Raw genomic sequence first — 17,358 nt, 5'->3', positions numbered from 1 at the left:
TATGTGTGGAACCAAATGTTTGTAAGATAAATTGTGTAAAATATGGCACATAGAGCTCAAGAAGATAGAGGAGTTGGAATTGGTTGAGGAAGACCAACTACCAACCAAATCTTATTCGAAGAATTAAAAAGAATAATAACAAGATTAGATGCAATGGAGATGACAAAAAAAAGAAGAACCCACACTAGCGACATTATTGATCGAGAATGGGCATTATAAGAAGAAGAAATTAACGTTGAAGAGGAGACTTTAGAAGAGAAAATGATCAAGATATTCACATGATTGAGCATAGTATCAGGGTTGGAGGTACCCATTTACAAGGAAAATTTAAATTATGAAGATTTGAATGATTGGATCAATTCTATGGACAAATATTTTAAATATGAGAATCTAGATGAGGAGAAAAAGGTGAAATTTTCATTGATCAGATAGAAGGGACAAGCCTCACTTTGGTGGGATAACTTGCAAGAAGAATGACGAAACAAAGGAAAGAAGAATATTACCAGTTGGGACGAAATGGTGGAAAACTGAAAGGGTAAATTTATGTGTTAGGATTATCAATTAAATCTTTTCATAGAAATGTCAAATCTCAAATAAAAATCAAATTTTGTAAAAGAGTATATAAAATAATTTTATAAGTTAAGCATAAGGGTTGGTCATGTAGAAAAAGAAATTGAAATGGTTGTTAGATATAATAATGGTTTACGATACGAAATCCAAGATGAGCTGACTATTTTTCCATTAAGAACCATTGAAAAAGCATACTAAGTAGCTCTCAAGGTGGAAGAGACACTGACAAGGAAACAAATCTAGATAGAAAAGGAGCCATGTACAATAGAAATCCAAGTAAAAACAAGTAGTCGAGGAAGATTTCTAGAGGATCTAGAAGAAATAAGTAGTTCCCATGAACTAGAACAATCAATAAGAAGAGGAAATTTCAAAGTAGAGAAATCCATATGAAAGAGATAGAGGATGAAGCTTTGTTGTTAGATTTTACACATGTAATGCAATTCTTCATAAGCATAATGAATGTCCAAAAGAGCTTCCAAAAATACAAGAAACATCCACATTACATAGGAAGATATGCAAAATTCCTTGGTGCATGAGAATGCACCAAAAGTTAGAGAATCTTTGATAATGAAAATATTTTTGTTGAAGTCTGCTAAGGAGATTAAAGTGCCTCCAAATAGAAAAGCATTATTCATAACCACATGTAAGACAAAAGGTAAATGCTATAAAATTATTATTGTTAGTGAAAGACTGATAATTTGGTGTGTACAATGATGATCAAGAAGTTATATCTAAAGAGGATAATGCATCCTACTCCATACAAAGCATTATGGATGTATAATGGACACCATATATTGGTAAATGAGTAATGTGAAGTAGAATTACTCATTGGATGCTACCAAGAGAAATTACTTTATGACATTATGCCCATGGATGTATGTCATATTTTGTTAAGCAGAACTTGCTAGTATGATAGAAAAGCAATGCATAATGGGAGAAGCAAGACATACACTTTTGAATAGGATGGTGAGAAACACAAATTGCTACCACTAAAGGATGAAGATGAAACAATAGAGATTAGTAGTCGCTTTTAATGATGAGTGAGGAGGCATTTTTTAAACAACAAACTAAAGAGGAAGTAGTATATATACATTACTTGAGGATACAAAAAAAATTGTTGAGGTAATAGATTTTCCTTTAGAAAATCATATCTTGTTAAATGAGCATTATAATATGATGATGAATTTTCTGGTGAAGTGTTAATGAGAGTAGAGATAGATCATCCAGTGATATATACTATAGAAGATATTTTTTAAAAATAAATTATCATGGGCTGAAATATTGAAGAAATTGTCATGTGTGAAAAGTAGGAAGATGAACAAGATAATATCTAAGTGATGCTTATGTACACATGAAAATGAAAATAAGATTAAGATGGATGCAGAGATATGGAACATTGTGGAAAGAAGTTTGTGTTCCTTGTTTCGCACACATGTTCTCCCACGCAACACTTCTTCCTCACACATTAAAAATATACTTCATTTAATATTGGATAATAAGTATTTAATTCATAAATGTGAGATAATGAATGCACTTAGCATTCGGGAATCATGGATACCAAGATTCGTTGATTATACTTTGAAAAAAAAATTAAATGAATAAGAGAATTTAGTCAAAGTAAAAGATTGGCTAGTAACGAAACAAGTTATTAGATTAAATTATATTAAACACTTGAAAAATATCCTCATTACGCATCGATTCACTCATTAAATGTCGAAAAGACTTATATTTTATATATTCTATCTCGTGATGTGGGAAATTGGTTGAGGTTAGGAGAAGGACCATGCACTAGATATTAGCTTGTTGATTACAATGGAATAATAAGAGTTGTTTAACATAGTTTTAAAATTGTGCATATGTGATTCTATATAATACTATTGTCCATTAGCTTTGTAGCATTGAAAAATCACTTTTAAATGAGCTATGATAGTATTTTAGGCCTCGTATTCAGCTCTACGTTGTAGAAAAATTCATCTAATGTGCAAAGTGTTGTTTGGGCTTGGCCTCATTCGGGCCCCGAATAATGTTGTTCAACCCCACACATTCAAATAGACTACAATTATCTAACAATGTCAATGTCAGGCTATTAGTGTTAATGTCAGTTTTAGGCTGGCTAATACTGTCAGTGTGTTAGTGTCAAAGCGCTCGCTAAAAAAATGGTCATTTAGAAAAATAGTCTTTTTTTCATTTTACATTATTTGTCAGACACTGACAAATACTGAAATTATATCGCCCTCCACATAGGAAATTATGTCACATACAAATAATGAAATTATATCTCTCTCCACAAAGGAAACTCTGTCACATCAAGGTTCACTCAGCCAATAAAAACTTAGAATAAGATTTTCAAAAAGTAAAAAACAATTTTTAATTTACAAAAAATAGAAATATTCAACATTTTCCAAAAAACTTTAGTTAAAGTTACAAAAATTTAACTAGTTAATCAAGAATTAAATGAATCTTCTAGAAATTTGAATAATATAACACTTATTCATAGAGATTATCCTGATTATACACTATTTGCGGAATACATGCATAATACATAACCTCCTCTACCATTGATCATCAATTTGCGGAATTAAAAAAAAATCGCATGCGCACATTGAAACGTCAATCACACATATCAACATAGTATGTAATGGGGAAAGCATGCAGCTGAAAACCCCCAACTATCTATATATTATAATGATAGAGAACACGTAACAATACATAGTACAATACTCCTCACAAGTACTACATAACCTCCTCTACCATTGATCATCAATTTGCGGAATTAAAAAAAAATCGCATGCGCACATTGAAACGTCAATCACACATATCAACATAGTATGTAATGGGGAAAGCATACAACTAAAAATCCCCAACTATCTATATATTATAATGATAGAGAACACGTAACAATACATAATACAATACTCCTCACAAGTACTCAGTACTATCTCCACCTGCTACACACAAACTAGCTCAGATCTGAACAAGTCACGGGTTCAAATCTCCTCCACTGTTTTCCTGCCTCTACTACGCAATCCAAGTTGAGAATAGATCAGATCCAAGTTCGAATTTCCTTTTTTTTTTTTTCTGCTATGCAATCCTCATTGGAAATCTCAATCAATGATTATGCAAATCTCATGCACGGCTATAGTCACAATTGATAGTAGTCGCACCCTTTCACCCACCTCTAACACTTGTCTCCACTGAAGTCTCCATGCACTGAGTTAACTGATGTATCCTTTAGTTGATTTATGATTTATTAATTAGTGAATTAATTAATTCACATCACTCATCACTAGTGTATTTAGCAGTTAGACTAAATACAACTAGTTCAACTAAGTCAAACTGAACACAACTCCATCAACTCCTCAATCAAATCCACCAAACTCAATCACTTGAGTTCTAATTGAAGTCCATCATGCAATAGCTCAACTAACCCATAGGAAAATCGTATTTCCTTCTGGCAGTTTCATGTGCCACATCCATAGCTCGAATTGAAGTGCTGCAAGAGGATAAGATAATGTTTATAGTCCAAATATTATTAAGAGCTAATAATATTCGACTGTTCTATTTTTTGACTGGTAGTCTAAAAATAAACTTCGCCCATATGTCTAAAAATAGAGGTCCATATATTTTTACCAACATGACCAATCATCCATAAATAGCATCCTGCATCTCATAGGCCATGATCTATATGTCTAAAAATAGACATAGTCTAAAAATAGACTTTGCGCCAAAAATAGCCTGTGGGCGCACTTAGTGAGGGCGACTTCTTTTCACTAAGCTCCATCATCTTGTTGCATTTTCAACACTCCCTCTCAACAAGATATGGATTATCTACAACCCCTATCCTGCCTCTGTGGTATTCGAATTTGCCCCTGGTGAGTGCCTTCATCAAGATATCAGCATCCTAATCCTCCATGGAAATGTATGAAAGTAACATGATTCTCCGCTGCACACAATATCTGATATGATGGTACCTGATGTCGATGTGCTTGGATCTATCATGAAATACTGGATTAGCCGAGAGTTTAATGCAACTCTGGTTATCACAATAAATCACAGTAGGCTCCAAGTGTGACCCGAACAACCCGACTAGGATCTTCCTCATCCATATAGCCTCGCATGCAGCCAAACTTGTTGCCATGTACTCAGCCTTTGCTGAACTGAGTGTCATGGATCTCTGCTTCCTATTGTACCAAGAAACTTCTGTCGACCAGATATTGAAGATCCCTTCAGATGTGCTCTTTCTGTCCGTTGGGCTCCCCGCCCAATCTGCATCCATGAAGCCACATAGCTTCACCTCATCCTCCTGTCTGTACCACAATCCATATCCCGATGTGCCTCTGAGATAACGCAATACATGCTTTCATGCCTTCCAAAAGAGCTTGGTTGGCTTAACCATAGCTTGTGAAAGCTGGTTAACAGCATAGCATATATCGGGTTGTGTATTGACAAGATACATAAGTGACCCCACCAACTGTCGATAAATAGTGGCATCCACTACCTCCGTTGAAGTAGCATCCTCCTTCCTCCAACCTCCAGGAAGAGGAGTATCAACAGGCTTGCAAGCATGCATGTTGAACTTCTCCAGTATCTCCCTGGCATACTTACCCTAAGAAACAAATAGTCCATCACTGCGCTGCCAAATTTCCAATCCCAGGAAATAATGAAGGAGGTCCAAGTCCTTCATCTCGAACTCCCTAGCAAGATCCTCCTTGCATGAAAGTATCAACAACTCATCTCTTGTCAAAATCAAATCATCTACATAAAGTATAATGATCAGCAACTTACCCTCCATGACAATATGGTATAGGTTAGGATCCGCCTCACTCTTGGAGAATCCAAGCCTGGTGAAATAACTGTCTATCCATGTGTACCAAGCACGATGTGCTTCTTTCAACCCATACAGCACTCTCTTGAGCCTGCACACATGCGACTCAATGCTAAAGGTCTCGAAACCTTCGGGCTGCTCTATGTACACCTCCTCCTCAATGACTCCGTTGAGGAATGTAGTCTTCACATCCATCTGATGGATGTGCGACCCCATCTACGCTGAGAGAGCAAGAATCGTCCGTATGGAAGAATACCTTGCGACAGGTGCAAAGGTCTCCTCATAATCAATCCCCACTATCTGTGAGAAGCCTCGGGCAACAAATCTTGCCTTGTACTTCTCCACACTCCCGTCAGCTGCCTGCTTCACTTTGTATATCCATCTCCAACCCATCACTGATTTCCCCTCTGGTCTTCGGACAATCTCCCATGCACTGTTTCTGACAATCAAATCATACTCTTCCTCCATGGCATCTACCCATGCGGGATCCTCCACACCTTCCTTGAAATAGGATGGCTCAGTCATGACACGTTTTCTCACAAGAGCCATGTATCTAGTGTACCGATAAAGTGACTGTCTTTATCTGCGTTGTGATGTAGGTGGTCCTACAACCTTCTCTACATCTTGAGCCAGTCGCTTAGCTTCTGTAGTGCGCTTTCACCCTCTGATGGTTGGTGTTGCATGAGTGGTCTCTTCCACTCCATGAACTTCATTTTGTGGCTGATCCACATCCTGAAGTTCATCCTTAGGAACTGATAGCTCCTCATCTGCATGCAAGTGTGGCTCCCTCTCAAGTGAACACTTCATGGCTTTCTCCTCCTGAAATTTGATATCCTGTCGCACAACAGTCTTGCGACTATCTGGCAAATACACACGATAGTTGTGGGGCGTATCAGTGTACCCCACAAATATCCCAACCTCTGCAGTCGACTCTAGCTTCTTCTTGGAATCCTTCCTCACATGCATGTAAACAGGAGAACCAAAAATCCTCAACTGGGAAATATCAAGCCTCTTACTAGAATAAGCCTCCTCGGGTGTACTCATGCCAAGTATCTTGTGAGGACAACGGTTCTGCACATATACTGTAGTATTGCATGCCTCCACCCAAAAGTGAAGGGGTAGGCCCTGATCATGCAACATCGCTCGTGCAACACCCACGATCGTTATGTTCTTCCACTAAGCAGCCCCATTCTGCTGTGGGTTATGGGGAGCTATGAGCTCTCTTTGAATCCCTTCTGCGCTGCAGAAGTCCTTGAACTCACCATAGGTGAATTCACCACCATTGTTGCTCCTAAGAGCCTTCATCTTCTTCCCCAATTCCTTCTCGACCAGTTCTTTGAACTCACAGAACTTTTAGTATGTCTCACTCTTCTTCTGCATGAAGAAGATCCAGCACTTTCAAGAGAAATCATCAACAAAGATCACATAGTACTTGTGCTTTGCTGTCGAAGCTACTGATAAAGGTCCACACACGTCTGTGTGAATTCTCTCAAGGATCGTCATGGCGCGACTATCCTTCTCGTGAAAGGTGGCTTTCACAAATTTTCCCAAAGTACATCCCTTGCACTGATCTGACTACGCAAGAGTGCCTTTAGGAAGCCCAGTAGAAATCTGCTGCAGTATCTTCAAGGCTCCATGGTGAAGGTGGCCCAATCTCCGGTGCCACAGCTCACCATCATCCTAGCTCACCAATCCTTTTACCTTGCATGCCATTGCTGCGCAGCCATCTACATGTAATTGATAAAGGTTCTTGACTCGAACCCCTATCTTTCGGGTTTCTCTAGTTGTCTTACTACGTAGGAAAGCCTTTCGCTCGCTGAAGACAACATCATATCCCTTGTCTTCTAACATCACCACATAGATAAGATTCTTCTTCAATTCTGGAACATGCATCACTTCCTTCAATACGAAGGGTTTACCAGACTCCCTCTCAAAGGAAATGGTATCGATACCGGTCACACTATATCTACCATCATCACCTATCTCGATGTGCACTTCAAGATGTTTCTAATCCAGATCAAAAAACAAATCTTGATCTCCTGTCATGTGAAAAGACGCACCATTGTCCAAGAACCATACCGATCCCATCACACTTGATACCAAGCATGCGATCAGCGAAAAATCCAGCTCAAACTGCGAGGCTAAGGCCTCTCCCACTGTAGATCCAGTAGCTCGCTTATTTTTCTTCTTCTGTGGACAATTTGTGGCATAATGTCTGTGCTGGTGACAATGAAAGCACTTCACCTTGGACATGTCCTGCTTCTTGCCTTTCACACTGAAATGAGAAGCTTTCTTGTTCTTCCCCTTCTTTTCTTTGGCAGCCAAAGTGCAATTTTCTTCATCAGATGCCTTTGATGAAGATTCGTCCCTAGTATTCCGCCTGATCTCCTCTTGCACAAGATTAGACCAAAGTCTCTCCCATCCTGGCAATTTCTCCTGACCATTGACAGAGTCCTGATAGGAATGCCAACTCTTCGGAAGACCAAGGAGAGCCAAGCTCACCAAGTCCTCATCATCGACAGTCACCCCCACACTTCCCAGCTCATCCCGGCATTGGGTGAACTTCGTGAGATACTTGGGCATACTATCTCCTTTCTCACACTTAATGTTTCTGTGTTTATCCTTGAGCACCAACTTCCTCTGGTCACTCTTGCTTTGGAATAAATTTGTCAATGCTTTCCACATCAAGTATGGAGAAGCCTTTCCATGCAGGCTGGATACAATGTGATCCTTCATGCCCTCCAACAGAATCCTTCGACACTTTGCTGTCTTCTTTTGCCAAGCCTCAATTTGAGCAGCATTAGTAGGCTTTGGGACCTCAACATCTATGAAATCTTTCAACCCATTGTCATCTAACACCGCCTCCATCCTGTATTTCCATGCAATATAATTTGAGCTACCTTGAAGGGCATACTCCAATCGCAATCCATTGAAAGACATTTCAACTTCAACACCAAGAAAACACTGCTGCAAAGTTGAATTCCACTAGCTCAAAACTCAACTGCTTCTGATCTAAAATTTGTGAGAACAAATTATTTCTCGTACAGAGATTGACTGTATGGGCATTTATCGAATATCTCACCTTCCAAAAGAAGGATGAATCCAGAGGCTACCTGGCCCGATTACAGACTCTGCCTGAAGAAATAAAATGTAATCACTTTCTGAATAACAGATCTAATGATCAACTTCGCTCTGATACCATGTATAAATTTGAATAATATAACACTTATTCACAGAGATTATCCTGATTATACACTATTTGCAGAATGCATGCATAATACATAACTTCCTCTACCATTGATCATCAATTTCAGGAATTAAAAAAACAATCATATGCGCACATTGAAACATCAATCACACATATCAACATAGTATGTAATGGGGAAAGCACACAGCTAAAAACCCCCAACTATCTGTATATTATAATGATAGAGAACATGTAACAATACATAGTAAAATACTCCTCACAAGTACTCAGTACTATCTCCACCTGCTACACACAAATTAGCTCAGATCTGAACAAGTCACAGGTTCAAATCTCCTCCACTGTTTTCCTACCTCTACTACGCAATCGAAGTTGAGAATAGATCAGATCCAAGTTCGAATTTCATTTTTTTTTGTGCTACACAATCCTCATTGGCAATCTCAATCAATGATTGTGAAAATCTCATGCACAGCTATAGCCACAACTGATAGTAGTCTCACCCTTTCACCCACCTCTAACACTTGTCTGCACTGCACTCTCCATGCACTGAGTTAACTGATGTATTCTTTAGTTGATTTATGAGTTAATAATTAGCGAATTAATTAATTCACATCACTCATCACTAGTGTATTTGGCAGTTAAACTAAATACAACTAGTTCAACCAAGTCAAACTGAACACAACTCCATCAACTCCTCAATCAACTCCACCAAACTCAATCACTTGAGTTCTAACTAATGTCCATCATGCAATAGCTCAACTAACCCACAAGAAAAGAGTATTTCCTTCTGGAAGTTGCATGTGCCACATCCATAGCTCGAACTGAAGTGCTGCAAGAGGATAAGATAATGTTTATAGTCCAAATATTATTAAGAGCTAATAATATTCAACTGTTCTATTTTTTGACTGGCAGTCTAAAAATAGACTCCGCCCATATGTCTAAAAATAGAGGTACATCTATTTTTACCAACATGACCAATCATCCATAAATAGCATCCTGCAACTCATAGACCACGATCCATATGTCTAAAAATAGACATAGTCTAAAAATAGACTTTGCGCCAAAAATAGCTTGCGGGCCCACTTAGTGAAGGCGACTTCTTTTCACTAAGCTCCATCATCTTGTTGCATTTTCAACAACTCTAACCAATGGGTGAGTGTCATGGTCCTTAGTAAAGGGAAAGCTCATAAAATCTGGAAGATTCCCTTATCCAAAATACTAAAATGTCCTTAGTAGAGGGAAAAACTCATAACATCTCGAAGATTATCTTGATCCAAAATACTAAAATGAGTTGTAAGGCCAAAATTTAAGGCGCGTGAGAACTATTGGAGAATAAAATGGAGGCAATGGAGACTAGGTTACAGGTTATAGAAACGAAAAACCAAGATACGAACCAAACATCCCAATAAGGAGATGTTGATACTTTAGAGAGTCTTAAAATAGACATGTTCAAAGAACTAGAATAAAAAGTTAATAGCCTCCTCACCCTAAATACTGTGGTAGGTAAATTAGATATCAAACCAACTAAAGGTAAAATGAAAAAATTGATAGAATTAGACCATGAGCGTAACAAAAGGGCCTTGAACCTTATAATCTTCAGTTTGAACAAGGAGGTAAACGAGGATACTTTAGCCATAGCCCAGAAAAAATTACATAATAGATTACAAATTGAAACAATGTGTCTCATAGAAGAAACAAGATTGGGGAAACTAACTGAGAATAAAGGAAGGTTGATCCAAATAAAGGTGAGCTCTACTTACCATAAGTATGACATACTTAGTAAAACCTCAAGTCTAAAAGGAATAGGAATATTTATTAATGAAGATCTCATTCCAAAAGATCAAGCAGAATTAGGAAAGGAGGTTCAAAAGGTAAAAGACACTAGGAAGGAAGGAAAATGGGCAACAATCAGAAATAGAAAAGCCATTATTTGAGATAGAAACCAAAACGATAGTAATGAATAGGAGTTCAACATGCTCCAGATTCTTTCTTGGAACCATCAGGTCTTTCCATGGAACAAAGGCCCCAAGCTAAGTTGGATCTCGAATGATGTTGATATTATATTGCTTATTGAAACTTGGGAGCATGAAGAATCTAAGGTTCCTAACATAGATGGCTTTGCACTATGGTCTACCTGGAACACGCGATCCTCCTGTAGAGGCATTGGGGGTATAGCTTGTTACATTAAGAAGAACATCTTCCCCCATGCTAGGATTTATAAAAATGACCCTTACACCAATATAGTTGGATAGATTTTATTGAAATTAATGATAAAAAGACCTATATAGCAATCTATTATTTCCCCCCATGAATTCTAACTTCTATATGAAAAAGAATCTAGATAAAAATAGTCCTTATAGTGGTTTAGAGAATGATATTTCTCGCCTAAGGAATGAAGGTAATATCCTTTTAATGGGTGACTTTAATTCTCAAACTTAAATCAACCAAGTTATTCTTATAAGCAATCATTCCAACCCTAATCCTCTTTGGTTAGACGAAGAACATACTCTAGCTAGTGGATACAAAAGGAGCTTTGAAGACCTTGGGGAGAATTTGTTTGGGTCGGAGCTAGTTAAGTTCTGTAGTGCTCAAGATCTCATAATTTGCAATGGTCTAAAGAAGTGACCCAATTCTAGCCAGATGACCTACATCCATGGGCTTGGTAGCAGCATGGTAGACTATGTTATTTTCGATTTGCCTTTATACAATGAAATAATAAATTTTGACATCTTAAACAACCACGAGCCACACTCTGATCATAGGCCTTTACTTATAACTCTCAATTTTGTCATGCATACATATCTCATAGAAGATAATCCTTATAGCCAAAAGAACTTAATCTTTGATAGAAATAAAAACAATCCCTTTCTAAATGAATTAAAAACTAATTTGCTTCCTTTATCTAGTATAGACAACATAGAAGATCTATATCATAATTTTATTACAACCCTCTCATATTATCTTAACAAGATCTCAATTGAAGTTTCAAGTAATAAAAGAAATAACAAAACCAACCCATGGTATGAAAAAGATTGTAAAAGTGCGAGGATAGCAATTAAGGAAGCTATTCTCTTAAAATTGGTAAGATAAAATATACAAAGCCCTAACTAAAAGGAAAAAAAGGCATTATATTTGTAAAAGATAAGAGAATCTCTCGCACCTCTCTAGGGTAGCTCCTAAGAAATTCTGGAGGTAGATTCTAACTAGGAAAACTAAAGATAATAATAAAATTGCTCTACATGGCTAGAATTCCTATCTTAAAAAGCTTTGTGAATCTCCAAATGTCATGGATAACTTTGAAACCATGCTCACAATGAAAGAAGTTTTCTCATTTCAAGACATTGATTTTGGGGTTAAGCAACCCGAAAATGAGAAAGCTAAGGACATTGAAGGTTACCAGGCGGAAATCTTAAAAATTGGAGGTCTTGTCCTCATCCCCCACATCCAAAAGATTTTCAATGAAGAGGTCAAGCAAGGGTTCCTTAAACCATGGACTCAGAGGCTCATTATCCCTATTTTTAAAGTGGGGATACAAATAACCCCTATAATTATCGGAAAATTATGATCAACCCTCTCTTAGCCAAGTTATATGGTATTATTTTGGAAAAGAAGTTGAACAATTGGCTTGAAAGTGAAGGTAAGTGGGCTAAAGGCTAAGCGGGTTTTAGAAGGCAACACTCAACAATGGACCACCTCATTATGCTTAGAATCATTGTGGAGTAATGTCGTAATGATAAATCCAATCTCTTTTGTTTCTTTGTGGACTTTAGAAAGGATTTCAATATGGTTCCTAGAAACAACCTATGGAATATATTAGAAGAGCTAAATGTTCCTTTTGAGTTGAGAGTTGCTGCTATAAGGTTATACAAGAATGTAATTTCCAAGTTAAAGAGCAATGAGGGATGGTCCAAAGATATTAAGTGTAATATCGGAGTTAAACAAGGTTTCTCCCTCTACTCTACCCTATTTGGCATTTACATTGACAAGCTAGAAGGTTGATTAGAGGAAGCAGGTTGTACTAGCATGAACTTTGTTGGGATAGTCATCGTCCCTCTTCTCTATGCTAATGATATTGTTCTTCTCACAAGCTGCCCATCTGATCTTGATAAGCAACTTAGACTTCTTAAGGATTTATGCTCTACCATGGGGATGATTGTTAACATTGCAAAAACAAAAGTTATGATTATCAAATCCAAGAAGGACACTTATGCTAATTTTATGTATGACAATAGTAACTTGGAGGAAGTGTCTTCTTACAAGTACCTAGGAATTATTATTCATTACAAGCTCAACTCAAACTATAACATTGAGAAAAGTGTTAATGGTGGGTGGAAAGCTTATTTTGGTGTTGAAAATAATTGTAAAACAATAAACCTCGTGGGATAGAAAGAAGTTCCTCTTTAAAACTTTAGTCACTCCTGTTATCTTATATGGATGTGAGGTTTGGGGTTTCAGCATCTCTAGAGAATCCTGGAGAAAGATTGAGCAAATACAAAAGCATTTTAGAACGTATAACCTCAAAATTAAAAGAAATACACCCTATCCTATTCTCCTTATAGAAGTGGGTCTTTCCCCTATCGAGAGCCTAGCTATGACTAGGCTTCTGTTGTACAAGCACAAAATCAATAACATAGGAGACCATAGACTTCCTAAGCTAGCTTCAAATTATAGCCAAAACCACCTCAGGCTCAAATGAGGTTGGTATAAAGACACTAGGGCCTGGTTAAACTATTGGGAGATCGACAAGAATGTTGCATTGCAAAACATTAATAACATTAAAAATATTGTTACTTCTAATTTCAAAGATAAAATGTTGTGTGAGAAAGATTTATCAACTAAAAGAAAATTAAGATATTATAAGGAGTTCATCAACCCCACCCTAGAAGGTCAAAGAAGAAAATTAATATAGCCAAGATTAGAACGAACTTTCATGAGCTCCATAGTGAAATGGGTCGTTGGGCAGTTCCTAAAACACCATGGATGGAAAGGATCTGCCATCTCTGTGAGAATATGAACATCGTGGATGAAAATCACTTCCTTTTAGAGTGCCCCACATATAACCACATTAGGTCCCAGTTTCATAATCTTTGTTGCAATAGTGACCTTCCTAGCCTTTTACGATGTCAAAATTATAGTGAGCTCGGGAGGCTTCCAAAAGTTTTTTCAGCATAGGAATAAAATCTTAAATCAAAATAAATAATTCGTTTCTTTAGGTTCGATAAACCAAAGTTTGGTCTCAGTGGACGTTAACCATCATCATCATCATCATCATCATCATCATCATCATCATCATCATCAAACAGTAATAAAATCATTAGATTATTATTGATAAAAAATAGTAAGATGAATATTTATATAAAATTTTCCAAGAATAAATTACCCAGAAAAAATGAGGCTTGAAGTTTCTCACACATTAGTATGAACTTGTGAGATGAGGTTTTAGTGTTTTTTTTTTAAATATTTTTTTTTATTTATTTTTTTTATCATCTAAAGAAAAAAGTATAATAGAAATCAATTTAGAATGGAAAATCATGCTCCAAAATATTTTAATATTTCTTTTAATTAAATATTTATAAAATAAATATTAAAAAAACCATATTTTATAAATATATTAAAATTTTTAAATACATAAATATTTCCACATCAAAATTGTAATATTTGAAAACATTAATTTAATGTAGTTTTAGTATAAATTTTATTATCATACCAAATAAAAAAACATTATTAAATCTAATATTAATATTAAAAGTTTATTATTTTATTATTATTAAATTTAATATTAATATTAATATATTATAATATTGATATTATTAGATTTAATAATTTTGGATTTATAGTTTGAGGAAATATTTGCATCTCTATTAATTTGATCCATCTCCATGCATGCTTTTTCAACATATTTTTTTTGTCAAAATTCTCTAAAATCTAGTAGGGATTTGCTGGAATCACAAATTTAAGTTATGAACTCTCTACAATCCAAGTGTCCAAGGTTTTTTGAAGGTGCTGAATTCATATATGCAATCAAAAATCCATTATAAACAACAAGGATGAAGATTTGACCAAAGAAATTCATATAATTCCACAATCTCCAAAAACATTTAGATAATAACTAATTTAAAAATATGTTCCTCAAATAAAAACTACTTTATATTAATATTTAATCGACTAACATAAATTTTGAAAAATATGGATGTAGTTATCAGTGTTATTTTTTATTCTTTTAAAATTAATTTTTTGTCAAAAATGTATATTAAATGAAATAAAAATGATCAATTAAATATTTATAACCAATTAAAATTATTAAAATAAATAAAACTTCAGATTAACATACATAATAATATAAAAACCAGCCAATTAAAATTATTTAAAAAATAAAAAATTAGATTAATTTACATAATAATACAAAAATTAGTAATTTTTTTTTTTCCAAAAATAATAATGATAATAATACGAAAAATTGAAACAACAGGTTAAACACTGCTATCCTTTAAATTAAAAATTGAAAAACTAAACTTTAATTTTATTACTCTCCTTTAAATTAGAAATTGAAAAACTAAACTTTAATTTTATTATAATCCCATTACATAACAAAAAGGATGGATAACGTAGTCCTTTTAATCCTGGTCTAATAAATCAAACAACCACATTATTTTCTATGTTCTTCTAATTTTGCTAACTATATTGCTAATCCAAATTATTCCATATACAAATTTAGCAATGTGCTGGTAACAGTAAAAAAAAATAACCACAATATTTTCTATGTTCTTCTAATCTTGTTTACTATATTGCTCATCCAAATGATATGATATAGAAATTTAGCAATGTGTCAATTCTTCAATAGCAAATGTGATGACTAATTGAACTAGCCCCAAAGCTTAAATTATTTATAATTATTATGCTACGTATCATATTAAAATGATTTTATTTTTAAAACCTACTTTAAGTATCTTATCAGTCATTTGCATAGTCCTTGGGAAGGACGGTAGAATTGATGTGGGAGGTATAAATACATGTTAAATTATGAAAAAGAATGTAAGTGTTAACCATGAGCATGTTGATACGTTTTGTACTTCAAAATATTCATATATGTAGGGTTATAGTATTAATATATGAGGATTATAGTATTAATATATGTAGGGTTAGAGTAATATATTTTCGTCAAATGATATTAGCCGAGTTCAATTAAAGATTTGAAATGTTTTATAATTTTTAATTATTAAATGATTTTTAAATATATATAATTTATTATAATATTAGAATTATAATATTATTAAATTTTTAATAATAAATAATAATTAAATATAAATAAACATTATTATTTATAACAAATAATTTAAAAATAACACAAAATTACTATGTGTAATCCCTTACCGAGAAAAATTAATTTCCTTATTGATTGTCTAATGAGATTAAATTCATCTCCTGTTCTCGTTAACTTAGGTTGCCATCAAACTCTGGGCATTAACTTAATTTGTTGTCGAACCATGCATTATGTTAGGTAATCATAATCATCTATTTTTGCACCAGTATATTTTGTGGTGGTGTCATAAAAACAAAGAATACGTCATTAGAAAAAAATTACACTTGAGACAAATGGCTTTTTATTTTTAATAGAAATTGAATTTCGCAATTCTAATTAACATATATATGTATATAAATAGTTACTTTGTTGTACTTGTGAATAGAAAATTAAAATATTTTTATTTAAAAAAAAAAATTAACTATAAAATAACAATCTTTTATAATCTTTATATAATGATAAGTAATTCATTAAAAATTACAAAAATAATGATAATATACGATGTGTTGCCTCTTTATAGATATAACAACATAATTCTTATAAGTTGTATTGATGTAATGGTTTTTGAGACTTGTTCAGATATTTTGGAAAATATTAAACATCATGTTTAAGTCAATAATTAACTTACAATTTATATCTTGGACTTTCGAGGAAAATATTATATCTTAGACTTTCGAGGAAAATAAAGTGATATTAAAGGAAAAACATGAAAAAACATTAAATTTATTATTAATTTACTTAATGATGTTTAATATTTTCAAAATAAATTTCTTATACCTTCTATATGTAAACTAAATAACCAATTGAACCATATAAATCATTTTAAAATAAAATAAAAAATTTATAATTATTTTTTTAAAACAAATTATAATATTTAACAAAATTTCATATAATTTAAGAAAGTTCATCTTACCGGACCATTTACACATCTATGCCGACATAGCGATCCCTTTAAAGTTGTTTGTCAAGATCGTAACATAAATTGAATTTACATACTGCTTGTGTAATGAGATTAAATTCATGACCTGTTCTCGTTAACTTAGGTTGCCAACAAAATCTGCTCATTAACTTAGTTTGCCGTAGAACCATGTACCATGCATTAACATAGGTCATCACCTATTTTTGCACCATTAAATGTTGTGGTGCTATCATCAATTAGGAATTACACAGTAGACAGATAGGTTTTTGATTTCTTATATTTTTAAATTAAATTTTAATTTTACAAAATTGTATGAAATTAGTCACTTTATTGTACTTAGTGAATAAATTACAATAAAAAATTATTATTATTTTTTTTAAATTCAAATTAATTATAGAACCTTAATTATTTATAATCTTTATATAATGATAAGTAACTCATTAAAAAGTACAAAAATAATTATAATATATAATGTGTTGCTTCTTTATGGGTATAATAACATAATTTTTAGGGCTTGGAGTATACTCTAAGGAAACAGG

This window comes from Pinus tabuliformis, chromosome 6 (genome assembly GCF_031772625.1).
Source record: "Pinus tabuliformis cultivar Carrire ecotype Pingquan chromosome 6, CPIR1, whole genome shotgun sequence".
Lineage (NCBI taxonomy): Eukaryota > Viridiplantae > Streptophyta > Pinopsida > Pinales > Pinaceae > Pinus > Pinus tabuliformis.
Note: the sequence above shows the minus strand (reverse complement) of the source record.